Source organism: Paralichthys olivaceus, chromosome 16 (assembly GCF_024713975.1).
Source record: "Paralichthys olivaceus isolate ysfri-2021 chromosome 16, ASM2471397v2, whole genome shotgun sequence".
Taxonomy (NCBI): domain Eukaryota; kingdom Metazoa; phylum Chordata; class Actinopteri; order Pleuronectiformes; family Paralichthyidae; genus Paralichthys; species Paralichthys olivaceus.
Genome location: NC_091108.1, coordinates 9,163,336 through 9,178,519, shown reverse-complemented (window position 1 = coordinate 9,178,519; position 15,184 = coordinate 9,163,336).

The window sequence follows — 15,184 nt, the reverse complement described above, 5'->3', positions numbered from 1 at the left end:
GTTACGTGTGTGTGTGTGTGTGTGTGTGTGTGTGTGTGTGTGTGTGTGTGTGTAAGAGGGAGAGAGAGAGTGTGAGGTTAGCTGGTCATGGAAGGCAGCTCGTGCTACACTGTTCCAGCTCATTAGCTGTGATTAATCGGCATTTGAGCTTTCCCATGGTCCCCTTTGCCTGGTATGAGACAGAGCTCACCTTGGAGGGCACAGAGAGTCCAGGCTGCTGCACCACTACCACTGTTAACACACATATATATATACACATACCAGAATGACTTGTATATATTAAGAATTACTCAGAACATGTAGGAATTTTCTTATTTAAGATATTTCGTTTTGAATGACTCATTGTCACAGATTTATCCAGGTTTGCCCCACACAAGTTACATAATGACAATATAGGAATTTAATAGAGTTTGAATGAAAATGTTAAAATACATTAACTGTTTAAGTAACAACACACTGTATTCATGTATTTTAATACAAGCTGTGTACATTTTCAGATGTAGTTTATAACTGAATTAAGAAGGATATGCAGGTAGTTCAAGCAAAGTTATTTGTATCAGATATGAAAAGAGTCCAAGATATTTGAACACAATATGAATTAACATAGGTTAAAAAAGAAAATGGACAGAAAAAGAAAATATAATTGAATAAAAAAAGAACCGTAAAATAAAAGTTATATATATATATATATATATATATATATATATATATTTTTTTATTTTTTATTCAACTAATATAGTGTGTGTGTGTGTGTGTGTGGCATCATCCTCAATCATGCTACAATTTCCCACAAAAATAATTGCTCCAGATTGAATTTGACGTCAATATCCAACACATACATTGTTAAAGGCTTTTAACATTTTACATGAGGTTTATATTTCATTTGCTGTTTTTTAAATATTTAAATATTACAATTTTTACTTCAGACATTTTGGGTCCAATATCCAGCTGACGCTTTACAAAGAAAAAAAGTATACAATGATTATAATGTCACTTTTAATATGGAAGGAAATTACCTGAGGAATTGTGTCTCTAAACATCTGACCCCGCTCCACTGATAACAATCCCTGAAAGAGATTATAAAGCTGAAAAAAGTCCAGGTTTGCTCACACACAAAAAAATATACATTGATGTAGGTCTCCTCAATTAAGACATAATAAATTCAGTGAAGCCTTTGTTTTTTCACTTATTGAGGAAATACGCTCTCTAATCCAGCGATATAAGAACCATCTGTGTAAATTCATGCCCACAGAGGATGGACACTCGCTGGCTGCAGTGCACAGGATCTGCTGTGCACAGCAGTGAGGAGGAGATTGTGATGAACTCAGGCTCAAAACTCAAAAGCGGGGATCTGTCTCATCTTCATCCTGCCCCTTGCACTTCTCCCTAAAATAAATATGTCTTGTTTCTGTTGGGTCCCTCAGCGCGCACACACACACACACACACACACACACACACACACACACACACACACACACACACACACACACACACACACACACTGGTGTAACAGGGTTATTCTCACATGCATCAGTGGGGAAGTTGCATGTTTTATCCCAGCTCTGTAAATATGGAGGGCTTACAGTGGTATCTGTCACAGACACTCACAGCAGCTCATGGTATTTTAATCCCACTTAAAGAAACAAAACCAAAGCACAAGTAAGTGTGTTAATAGCATTTTAAAGAGCCCACATTCCTTTATGATGCAAACATGTTTTTATTTCCACTTTTTCACCTGTTCCTTTGCAGCTGTGATGATTAAACGATAAGAAGCCTTTCTAATAAAATATAAATCAGTATTTATTTATCAAATTGGAATGCAACAAAAAACATCTAAACAAAAGTAATTAAAAAATCTTTGGGAAGATGACAGGGTCTGGGCTCAGGGTCAGCGGTCTCTGCCAAGATCAGATCTACATTTAAGCTGCTTGCTGACCACACATGCCTAGAACGAGCACATGCTAAACCTTGTTTCACTTTTGTTTAAATCCTCTGTTCCAAGATAATTCAGACACAAATATGCTTAAAGCTGCAGAGGTTTCTTAATTTCCTGTGCGGGCCACACACACAACTGCACAGATCTTTTGGCTGCAGACGGCACTCTGAAACTAAGACACTGAATCCGCCGTCATTATTTTCACTGTAAAAATAGATTTCTGTGAGGGGCTTTGTCTCCCACTTATGAAAAGTTAACAAAATAATTAAAGGATTAATTTAATACTTGTTCATCTGTGCACAGCAATTTTCTGATGAATATGGTTTTTCCCACCATCTCACAGCAGGAAAGCGCCAACACAATTTTCTACATAAATAAATAAAATATACCTAAGTGATATTTGATGATTTTGGAGCAGGCCTAGGTGAATTTCAGCATCCAGTGAAAAACTCATTTTATCCTCTATTTGTGAGCTACTGACTAATAATCATCATCATTCTAGACAATTAAACTCAAATTAAAAAGACACAGATTCTCACCTTTCATTAATGTTATTATGTTTTTATTGTGTGAAATGGAGTGAGTGAAAGTGGGTGGGTGACCGGTAACAGTTCACACTTTATCTGGCACCTGGCTGGTTTTGCGATACCATCCACGTCTTCTCATTTCAGGCAATTAGTCAGCAATTCATCAGAGCACGGTCCGCAGGTCAAACCCAGCTCACGGGACAAACTCGCTTGGCCCATAAATGCGAGGAACGTGCTGAGAAGAGAAAAGCAGAGCAGAAGGAGAGGGGCCGGGAACCTGGAATTAAACAGGGCCACCTGATCCGCACCAGAAGCCAAACAGAGCGCTCATTGTCTGTAGCAGACACCACTGAGCTCTGCTCTTTGTCGCCCCCCTTCTCACCTCCTCAGACACTGTCTTTTACCATAGCTGCAAGGAGGACTCACAGAATGTTTAATAGATTTTCAGTGTGTGGGGGGGGGGGGATTCAAACTATCTGATGTAGCACCTAAAAAGTTAAATGTTAAAATTCCAGAAGCGTAAAGTAAAGTAAGAAAGGAGCTCAACAGTGATGCTAAGTTATAACTCATGGTAATACACACTTAAGATAAAGACAAAATCCCAACTTAAAAACTGACATTCACACCCTGACGCAAGCACACACACACACACGTACACATGCAGAGGGGGCGGGAGTCAGCAGGCAGCAGCGAGTGCTGAATAATTCAGAGGTGGAAATGCATGATTGATGTGGGACGCTTCATTTCCACACCTTTTAAAAGGTCCCTTTTAGCTCCGGGACCGAACAGGCCAAGTGGTCTCTGCAGTTCAAAGCCTGGTATGGACCTGGCCTTCCTCGTCGTGCTCTCTGGGACAAGAGTGTCTTTATTCTGTGGCAGGGCACCAGTCGTGGTGGGGATTCTACACCTGTGTTTGCTCCTTAACCAGTAATTGAGCGCTGCATGCTATTTTGAGCTCCGAGCACAAAGTGCCTTACTCATGCAGAGCTCAGGGTGAAGAACCTTGGCTCCCAGTTTGATGTGGCTGGAAAAAACCTGAACGTCTGCAGATTAGCAGAGTGCAGCTGTACTCGACAACATATGAGCTCCAAAGACAAATAGACTTATTATTACAAATGCATTTTTGGCTTCTTTTACATTATTATGAAAACTTTGTCTCAATTTACAGTATATATCTTTTAACAATGCTCAGACACTTAAAAATAAGTCAATTTGAAGGTAATTATTTATCATTTCCTGTTTATGCATTTTTTGAAAACATAAGCAGACATTTTTACTTTGATAGAGGACATATTAATATATTTGACTTATTGTAAGTACCAATACCTTGAAGTAAGACTACTTTACAACACCTGACTTATATTTTTACTTAATCAAAAGTACAGGAGTATAAGCAGCAAAATGTAAGTTATGTAACCATCAAAAGCAAAATATACTTATTGTACTGAATGTCTCCTTTCAGGGTGCTCGTTATACTGTTGGATTATTATCATTATCATCCATTCATATTTGAACTAGATTATAAAGGAACACTTGTTTTGTTCAGTAGCCTAATGCACTTCAAGAAGGTGGGAACAGATGGTAAATAAATAGAAGAAAAAAAAACCCTGTAAGTAGAATGGTCTGGGTCCTACATTTCTCATAATGCAGCTTTCTTTAATCATAATTAATCCAGGCAGCCCAACGTTGCCCCTTCAGAGTCACAGTAGACGTTATCCAACTGTTTTTGTGGGTTTTCCATCACTCTCCATCGCTGATGTTTTCTCTAATTTAACACATGAGTAAAAAGTGTTGTATTTGCCCCTGAGATGTGATAGAGTATAAAGTGGTGGTAAATGCACATGTTCAAGTGAAGTGCAAATACCTCATAGTACTTAGGTCACTATAGGATCAAAATAAAACACTCAGTATAGAATTATTGCTTGTTTTTTGCCAATGTAATAAACCAGAGGTACATGAAAATTCATAGTGAGGCTTAAGAAGCTGACTAAGTAAGAATAGACAAAATGGAAATGAGCAAAAAGAACATCGAGCGAAAGCCAACGTGCTGTTACTGAGCTAAGTCAGTTTAGCGTAGGGTCAGTCCAAGTGCAGAGAGAACTCTGAGTCAAAACAAACACTCACTTTGGCTTCTGATGGGACGGCGCGCTCACTTTTTCCCACAATTCTCCAGAACAGCTTAATTCATAGTCGCACAGTGTAGGTGGTCATGAAACTCATCACAACAAAATGTTCCAGATGTAATTTGATTTTCGTAAAAAGCAAAAAAAAGAAATCCACTTTTCCTGCCATATATGTGATGCACGGTATATATTTTCACAGAATGACAATGATAGATTCAGAGTCGTGTTTCTTGTTTCATGACAGCTCTGCATTGCTGCTTCATTGTGATATTAATAGGGAGGGTTGAAAATGTCAAAACATTCCCCAGTTGTCAAGCAAACTTGCCCCAGTTAAACACTTTTTTTTCTTTAAAAAAAAGAAAAGAAGAGAGATGGTGTTACCAAACGAGAAAATCCAATGAGACTGATTTTTATTTAAAATGTTAACTGGCTGACCAAGCTTGCCGGGTAATTTATCACCAAGAGACAGGGATTTTGACAAATCATCCAGCTCAGCAAACTTGGCTGTGGCAAAGTTCAGTAATTAGGCTCCTATGTAAAGAAAGTGTACTCCTCTGCATCGGGCGCGCTGGATTTATGTGCACTCGCAAGTTAGTGGACAGGTTCAAAGCCCTGCGTAGGGGTGCTGGAGGCTGACACATGGGGAATTTCACAAATATGGTGGAACACACACATTTAGCAGTAAATCTGACCAGAGAATAGTGGCCTTTTGGGAGAAAAGGAAGAAGGTCAGTGGGGAGAGGAGAGGTGGGGTGTTGAGTGAAGGCATAGCTAAATAATCAACCCGAGATGGGGGTCAACTGTTCTCAAGTCATCTGTGGTATTAAAGAGGCAGACGAACATAGAAGAACACAGGACAACGGCGATTTTTCACATCTTGATCGCTAAATAAAAGAACTGCAAACTGAAGGTTCTTCAAAAAATGCAAACTTCTGATGCAGCTCACACGTGTTAAATTTTGACTTCCAGTCAGCCAAACCTAAACCCTCTGTCAATATTTAGCTTTCTTTTAATGGGGTGATTTTATGCTACTGTCTGACCACGATAGCCAATGAGTAGCTGCTTTCTCGGTGTAATAGTGAGTGTACCTGAGAATAGCTCTGGGTAAACCATTATGGTCTGGTAATTCAAAAAGCATGAAGCGGTAAAAATCTGCACTCTTTTGTTTTGGATTCAAATGTTACTACATATTACTTTAAAGAAAAACTCTTTTGGGTTCCACTTTTATATTTTGATAAACTCAGATTAATGGTTCCATGTTTTTGCTGCTGTAAATTAATTATGTATCCAAGAGGGCTTTGAAAAAACCTTCTACTTTATATTTTTGTTTTAAAATATATTTGATGTCCTACTTAATTACTATAAAAGCCAAATTATTATAAAATCCACGACTAGCTTTCCAATTCAGTAATTCAATGATTCAAAGTTCCAATACAATATCAATGCTCAACTGTCCAGTAAAATGTGATTTAAAGGTGCAATAAGTGAGTGTTTTTTATTCCCCACTGCACTAAATGACCACAATATACATACCTGCAGATGTTTTATTGGGTTGTAAGATCAATACAGTGAGCCATCGAGTGCTTTGCCAGCTGTTGATGTTTTTGGCTTTGAATACTCACTTTCATGCCTGAATAAAAAAGTTATACTACCACCACCTGCTCAGATTTCAACTGAGGATATCCTGAAGACGAACACGGTTAGTTCAGTATCTGCAGAATCTCAATCCAATATTTATTTTTGCCTAAGCCTTATGAAAACCAGCATGGTATGCATGCAAGTTAGTAAAACGTCTAACACATACTTGACAATTAACAGAACTTTATGGCAGATTTCCTGAAATGTATTTTGATATATTTTGAAGCACTAAACAAACTTAAACAGAACATTGCAATAAGCCATTTAAAGATAATTGACAATGAATAAATGATCCGTGTCAATGATTACTTGCTCTCTGCAGAGTTTGTGACCAGGTGAACTAGTTTTGTTTTGCAGGAAGGGTGTGAGCACACAATGTTAGGGATCAACATTTAATCAGAACCTAATTCAACAGCTCAAAGATTAAGAAAACCATAAACAAGCATTTTATTATATATAAGCAAATGTCAAAACAGTATTTTTCTGTCAGGATTCTTTAAATGTGTTGTTTTATTTTAAGGCTTTATATAAATACTAATTGTTATATTAACTGTGTGTCACAGCTCTGTGTTACATTTAGATGTGAAGTATCTTGTGCGTTCAGTATAGCTCAGTCCCTGATTCATTTACTCACATATGATAAGACTATCTGCACCCTAGTGGTTGTTAGAAGCAGTGACACAGTCCACAGATGAAGAACTGAACTTGGATCTTCACATTTGTCTGCAACTGTGCTGAGCTGGAAATAAAAGAGTGTCTAAGTGAACCGATTAAACTTGGAATTACATTCAATTTAAAGATATCTGATATTTGTCTAAACTAATGGCAACAACGTGTCTGGATGATCCAGCTCCAGTGTTTTGACCATTTAAAATATTACATTGTAGGTCTTTATATGTTGAGGTAGTTCTTAATTAACGTTCATTTAAAGCTACTTCCTTTGTGCTTTAATTATTTTCTTTAAGAGAAACGTTTGGTGGCGTGTGTGTAATATGAAGCAGATATTTACTGATAACTGAGCCTGCAAAGACTAAGCTTGGTCCTGGGAAAGACTATGATACTTTCTCTGTCTGTAGTTTAAGTCATTTTGCATTTCAAGTGCAATTTTCTACTTATTTACTTCACCTTATCTTCAATTATGGGGAAGTGTAAGTAACTCTGGGACTCTGATATTCTTTCATATCAGTCATACTTGACAAAGTCTTAAATTGAATCTATTGAAACCTGCAGAAACCCTTTTTCTAATAATATGAGACAAGATGGAGATATAATGTATGTTTCAAATATTAAGATTAGACTCTGAAATCAGAGAACAGGTGGAACACAGGTTCACTTCCTGGCAGCTAACTGTACAACCAGGCAGGTCTTAATGTTGTGCGTTGCATTTTCGGAGAGTGACCTCTTGTTAGCCCTGCCCCACTAATGAAGACCAGACATCCACATATGTGTGTATGAGCGTGCCACACACACTCAAAACACAAATGACGCAAACAGAGACTGAAGCAAACACACATGCATGGTCAACACACCACAATTTACCTTTTATTTCATGTGGTTTGCTTTAATGTTGTTTTAATTAATTGGCATCTTACATCACATATAAAACCCAAGCTGTGCAGTTTTACACACTCAATGTTGTGTAACCTCTTTTGAGAATATCCTCCCCTGAAGCACAGGAAGACATGTGTTTAATATTTCCTGCAACAGGAGCGTGTTTTGAATCAAGCGGAGAAGTATGAGGACAAGCACATGCAAATACGTCTGAAAAGATCAATTTAATGACTGAAATAAACAACAATGAACGGATACTTTCAGTGAAGAGAAGCCAAAAGCAGCTCCAACAACCTTTAGATGTCACTTAATTATGTTATATGCTGATTAGCATGTTTGCATTCAGCCTAATGTCATTCATCCTTTATCTGTTTGCTACTCCTCTAAACTCATGCAGTTTATTAATCCAGTCAAATTTCCAGTAAAGCTGTTTCATTTCTGTGTTTTAATGATTCTGTTGTCAGACAGTGGACCACGTGTGAAAAAGCAACTATATATACTACGATAATCCTGATTCTATAACCGAGAAGTCATCTGACAAAATAATTCGGCTGAATTTACTTGTAAAATGATCCCTGCAGTGAGAAAGTGAGCAGCTCATTCAATCTGTGGTGTAACTTCATCAGTCAGTCAATCAAACACGGACATTCAAGGATGTGAAGAGACGGCTCACTGCTATTTCAAAGAAACTTTAACTTATGTATCAGAAAAAATGTTCTGTACCATATTGTGATTTACTAAAAGTGTGTTTTATTGTGTATGTTAAAGGGTCTGTAGACATATAAAAAAAAAAATATTAATACATACAAATAATTCATTAATACGTTCCATTTCTGTTTATACCAGGCTACTGCTTAACAAGTTTGCAGATGCCAGAGTATTGGGTTTTGGTCTTTTCCTTAGTCTGTTATAGAAACAGGCATATGGATGACTCAAGTGAAAGACTCTTATCTCTGTTTATTAGCAGATAGTTGTCGGAGACAGTTGACGAGCATTAAAACCTTCACACATTAATTGTTTATTCCAGTTAAGTACCCAGAGAGGTGATGGGCGGCTGATGGTAATCATATCCCTGCTGCTGGTGATGAACGACTTCTGTCGGCAGAAGACGCGGCCAAAAGTCTCTGAGTTAAGAGAAGGAAATAAGAGTTGAATTGAGTTGAAATTGATTTGAAAGTTTTAAAAAGTAATAACAAACAACACTTTCTACTCTAAAAAAGTCGAAATGAAAATTCAACAACAAATTAAGTTCAAATGTTAACTTGGTCAAAAACTTCCTCCCATGTAAAAAACTCACAGGAGAACTGGAGCAGTTACCATTGTACTTTAAGCTGCTAATCGCAAGTGAGTGAAATGTAAAAACGCTGACCAGCTCATTTTATCTATATCCTCTTAGTGTACTGGTCTGAATGGTCGTATACTAAATGATTGTTTGATTTACCGTTGAAATAAAAGCTCCCGGAGTGTGAAAAAACAAGCATCTGTTTTGATCTTACTCTCAGCAGGGAACACGCTAAGCTTAAAGCTTGCAGCCTATATGGTGTGTGTGTGTGTGTGTGTGAGAAAATTCTCTGTCACTACCCCAACACCTTTTTCTTTTAATCTGTCCATCATGTAAAGTGGGGGGGATGTAATGATATAGGTTAGGGTTTACCTCTTTTTCCCCCCTTCCCTCTTTACCCGTCCCCCTGCAGTCAGCTTCAGAGAGATGCAGCAGCGCAGCATCATATCCTCTGAGTCTCTCTTTGAAACATCATGGCTACCAGCAGTGCATGGCCTACAGGAAGAGGGGCTTTGTGTCCATGTGCTGCAATGGGAACTCTTTGCCTAAAAATGCACACAACCTTTGTCGTAAGTTAAAAGGAAAGGCTGCAGGGCTGCATTTTTTCTGACATTGATTTGTTAATAAGATGCTTGACAATACCCTTCATGAAGCTATTGGAACATTTGTGGGATTTTTACCCATAACACGCACACACACACACACACACAGACTGCTACATACTGTAAATTTTCTGAGTAAAGAGATAATCTAAGTTCAGATAGGATGGCATCCATTGCATGGAAAAAGTTCATGGGAACTTTGTTGGAAAAAGATGAGATATGGTTCTGCAAATTTTCTAATAATTTACTTCTAGATAAAATACACACACACACACACACACACAAACAAACACATGCACACACACAAATCACAGCCTGCTCAGTGCTATAATCTTCAAAATAATGTCACATGTGTTTGTCCTTCTCCTCTGTCCCCTGTAGGGCATGAGCACAGGGGTCAGGGCTGCAGGACACACACACACACACACACACACACACACACACACACACACACACACACACACACACACACACACACACACACACACACAACACACACACTCTTGCCCGCTAGAACTTCTCAGCCAATGTACAAATCTCGGGAGTCGACGTCAGCCATCATTTAGTTGTCAGGGGTGGAAACAAAATAGATGAGAAATGAAGTGCTGGGACTGGCCTGACCTTGTGGATGATTGCTGCCTAAATGGCCAGGACTGAAATTGGGCATTTTACACCCTGGCAGCTGCCCAGGATACAGTTTGTCCCAGTTTAGCCTGAGAAGAATGCCACGTCAAACACCAATTTCCTGGGAACTCTCAAATCTAACTTTTGTTTAGAGCTGTGAGCAGAAATTTACAGTTTTCATTAAAAATCCATGTGGCCTCCACTCTCATTGATAGTGCTTATATTGAAAGGTGGCATGGAATATCCAGTTCCAGTTCTTTAAATTCCATATAAACTTCTGTTTTGCTGTTATATATACTACTGATCTGAAAGGAATACAAAGAGACATGCAACATCAGGTGGATCTGAAATCCACTTGATGTTTCTCCTTCCATAGGTTGTATCATATTAGGTCCCATGGAGGAGGCTTCATGCAACAATAGTCTTATAAATATTTTTTTTAAGTTTAAGAGGGAGATAAACTCTCCTGGGTGTGGATGGCAGTACTGCATGCATGGATTTCTTTCTTCTGTGGTATTTCATTTTGAGAGCATTTATTATTTTCAAACTCGAGTATCTTTCTTTAGACTGATTCTGTGTGCTCTTAAAGCTTCTACTCTCATATCTGTGTCTTTTTGGGGGAAAATGACCCTAATGAAATTCCCCATCCAATAAAATGCAAGGTGCGACATTGACCAATGAAATCGGTTACTGCCTTGTTGTGGGCGTGTTAGCTTTTCTTCTTACAGCATCCGTTACAGGCGGTTACTGTTTAACCAGTTCAGTGGATCACTCATCAGAATGTGTAGCCCAAATATTTTATTTGAATGGTGCAGGGTTTTGAGTGAAAACATTGCAAAATGTTCAAGGGAAATGAAAAACTAAAGCCCTTGATAAAAAAAAATACCATTATGGACAAATTAACATATTATGAATTTGTATTAGGTGAGTTACAGACTTGAGAAGATTTGGGGATTTTGATTAATTTTCCGCTTTGTATAGTTTTGCAATTGTGTCAGTTCTTTTTTTTTATGTTAAGCTGAGCAGCTGCTATTAATGACACAGACATTAGGTTATATCCATCCAAAACTTTCTGCAAGAAACTAAATAAAGCTCCCAAATTGTCAAACTATTCCATGTCATTACAGTCTGGGGGAGAAAAGTATTGCTACTAAAGCGTGTTTTACCAGGTAATATTCTCCAGTGGCATGGTTTTATCCAGAGATTGAATCAGCCGCAGGTATTCTGGGCTGCTACTGGCCCTTACCTCAGTTATTTTTTTAGTTTAGGGGCTTAATCCAGAGATGCACCTCAGCAGCATCTGCCTCAGCCTGGTGGGCCTGCGACGCTGAGCATGGATCACTTATAATGGAATCCAATCCCTAGCTGTCTATTTGAGAGGGCTGGAACTAATCGATCAGAGGGGAGCATCTGTGAAAGAGATGTTCAGAGAGGCAGCTTCGACTGCACTGGAGCCAGCAGGGCTACTGTCTGATGCCTCGGTTCTGGCATTACAGCGCAGCATTACCACTTGATACGCCAGTCGTGCTGGCTTTGATGCAAAATATGGCGACATGTGAAATGGTGAAGGGGCCGATTCAATCCCGACTCTTAATTTTTGTCATCTCTGCCGTCTTAAGGAATTATTAACTCTTCCCTTCTATCTTTAATCCTCTGTCCATGTCCCTCTCCTTTTCACTCTCTTGCATATTTTATATCAGGTTCTGCGTTAAGTCCTTCCCCTCTGAACTCAATCCCCAGTCTGGCCCTCTGCTTGAGCCCCTCAGCTGCTGGTCTGCTCTCACACTAACCCCCTTGTTTATATCGGGGACGCAATTAAGTCGAAGCCAAGTCGAAGAGTCCCAGAGAGAGAGGCAAGAGTGCAAGCTTGTGAGTCAGATTTCAGCTTCTACACTCACACACTCCTCCCTCCTCTACTTCCCTCATTTTCTCTCTCTCCCTCCTTCCCGCTTGTTCTCTTTGTCACTTTGAACATGCAAGGAATGTTTGTTGCTTTTCTTGAAAACAAAATGAATTTAAAAAAAAAGGTTTTGTTGACGTAATTCCTGATAAAGCCTTGGATTTATTTTGTGTAGCTGAAAATGGTTCACTTGCTGAGAGATATGAGACTTGAGATAGCCTGATGTGCGACTGAAAATGGCCAGAGCAAGACGTTACCTCATCGGAGTGTGATGTAATTTTAAATGGAGAAGATTTATTGATTTGAGCGTTAGACAAATGATAATTTCATGCCGTAAATATCTATTTTATGTACATTTTTGTGTGAAAAAACATAATTTCAAATGCTTGTTTCATTGTTTCTGTTGACTACAAATTCTTGTTTTTTTCCCCTTCTTTTGTCAGGTTCCTACCTTATGAGCGCCGAGTTCACGTTCTCCACATGTGTGGTCCGTCGGCCCAGGGGACCTATCCCAGAATCCCAGACACACGTGTGCAGGCAGAAGCAGTAGTGCAATCCAGAGGAGATAAACAGTGCTCTTACTGGCCACTGCGCACACTCCACATCCTAACAATGCCAAGTTAACAACTTTGCAGGAGTTTATAGAGAAGCTAAACACAAATAAGACCATGCATCTCAAGAAAATAAAAAAAGATGGGATAAAAAAATGTACTGCTCAGCCAGACACTTTGTCAGGACAACTATTTCTTTAAAGTTTTGCTTGAGTCATAAATTGAATTAATGGAAATTGCAGTATGCAGCGGTTTCACATGTGTTGGTGTTAAACATGTTTTAAAACATCCCCCCCCCCCCCCCCCGGTCGAATTTAGTGCCAAGCATCTTGATTGCCCTGCTTAACCATTACAGCCCAGTGCAAGTGTGCCTCGCTTTCATGGGGGAGATTGGGAGAAACTCCAGGGATGTGTGCGGCGTTGACGGACAGGGGGATAAACAGAGGGATTGTCCCTGACCTCCCAACACCAGGCTGAAGGAAGACGAATAGCCCCCCAATGGGCCCTGAGCAGATAAAATACACCCTACTGTCTTCAACACCAGGTGTGACAGCCATCAGGGGTGGCCTATCAGCAGGGGGTACAGAGAAGGGGAGGTAAGGGGTGAGGGGGCACATTAGGAACATATCAGCAATTACTCTCTGGGTTTATTTTTCTTCCTGCTTTAACGCCTGGATACCAAGTTACATTCATCCTGGGTGTTGATTGTATCTTCAGGTCTAAGTGAGAACACTTTGCAGAGTAATTTGTCGATTATCTGATCATACGCTGAAACACGTTCACATTATGTTATAGCGACCATTTAAAAGTGCAGCAGTTTGTTTATTTGTCCACGTTGTCCTTCGGTGAATTCTGTGGCCTTGGCTTTGCAAGCGTTCGGAGCTTATCTTGGGAAGTTCAGTTCCATCTTTGCTGTTACTGCACCCAGAGTTGCAAATCAACTTCTTTATGTAATGGAATTCACAGGGTCGAGGACATGTTTACCTCTTTTTCCAGGCCCATTAGGCACCAAGCGGCTATATCATGTCTGACACGAGAGAATGGCCTCAATCTGTTTAAGCCATGATCTCTGACTGCATGGGCCCCACATCCTCAGTTCGGCCTCCGCAAGCAGAGATATGAAGAAGGATGATAGTCATTTATGTGTCCTGAACTTTAAACAATAAATGTGTTATGGGTGTAGGCATCCCACGGTCCAGACAAATAAATGTACTCCACTGTGTGTAGTTTTAGCTGTGGAGCAGGACAAAGATTTTACAGGCACTGACATGACTACAAAAAATGGCTGGAAAATAACTCCAGACATGAAATTTCAAGTCTATGGAAGTGTTTTTTTTCTTGTGAAATTGCATATGCTAATTCTGTCGAAATGCTCCTTTGTGCATTCAGAAGTGTCAAAACGATCTGCAAAAATAAAAGAAAGGGGCTGTTTGCAAGAGGATCTCGTGTGAAAAAGGGAAGCCCAGACCTCTAATTTCCTGTGTGAGCATTTGCCGTAGAACGGGAAGGCCAGACTGCTCTGCGGCTATCAGGAATCAGCCCGATAGTCCCCTGAGCCACCCCTGCCCTCGCGATACCCTCTCCTACCCCCCCCTTTCCTCTCAGCCCAGGCCTCAGGGCCACTGTGGGTTAACCTCGCTCAGCCGTGACCAGAAAACAGAGTGATATCTTACTCATCTAATCCCCCTCTCAGTCATCATGCAATAAAGTATGCTTCGCAACCCTTGACCTCACAAGTCAGAACAACCTCCCCCTCCTCCAGCAACACAACCCGCCTCCACTGAGGGACCTAAAAAGACGAGACGATGTCAGATCGCTTGGACCCTCAATTAACAGACTCTCATTTATTGTCATTGTCAAGGTAGAGTGAGTTTGAAACTCAAGTGTGACGAGTTAAAGCAAAAACTTTCCATCGGATGTGATACTACTTCACTTTTTACTGCGATACAGATTGTAAATGTTACCATTGTGAGTCCGTAGTTTGAAGTTTTCTCAATGAAGATGTCTTTCTTTTGAAACACATACTCCATATATAGACAGTAAAAGTATAGATGCTGTCTTCAAACCATTACTTTTTATTTCAACTTGTTTCCTGTATTCTATCAATTGATATGACAACATCAGTGGTCTTACATGTATATTAAGAATTTAAGAATCGGTAATTGTCTGACGACGAATTAGCCTCTAGACAGAGAATTATTTGGGGCTTCCGATGTTGAGATAAAATATTCTGGCCTGGACACCATCCTCCATTCATCGCATAGTGTTTACAGTCCAACAGCTACTTTTTGTAGGTGCTTTAGGTCCAGGTGACATTTTGCCTCATCTTATTAAAGATATCAGTATATGAATGCTGATAAATTAAAATCCAATCACTGTCTTTTGCTCTCTTTCAGCCCCAAACATTGTATCTATATCTATTTATACACACAAACTTGTAACTTTCCTT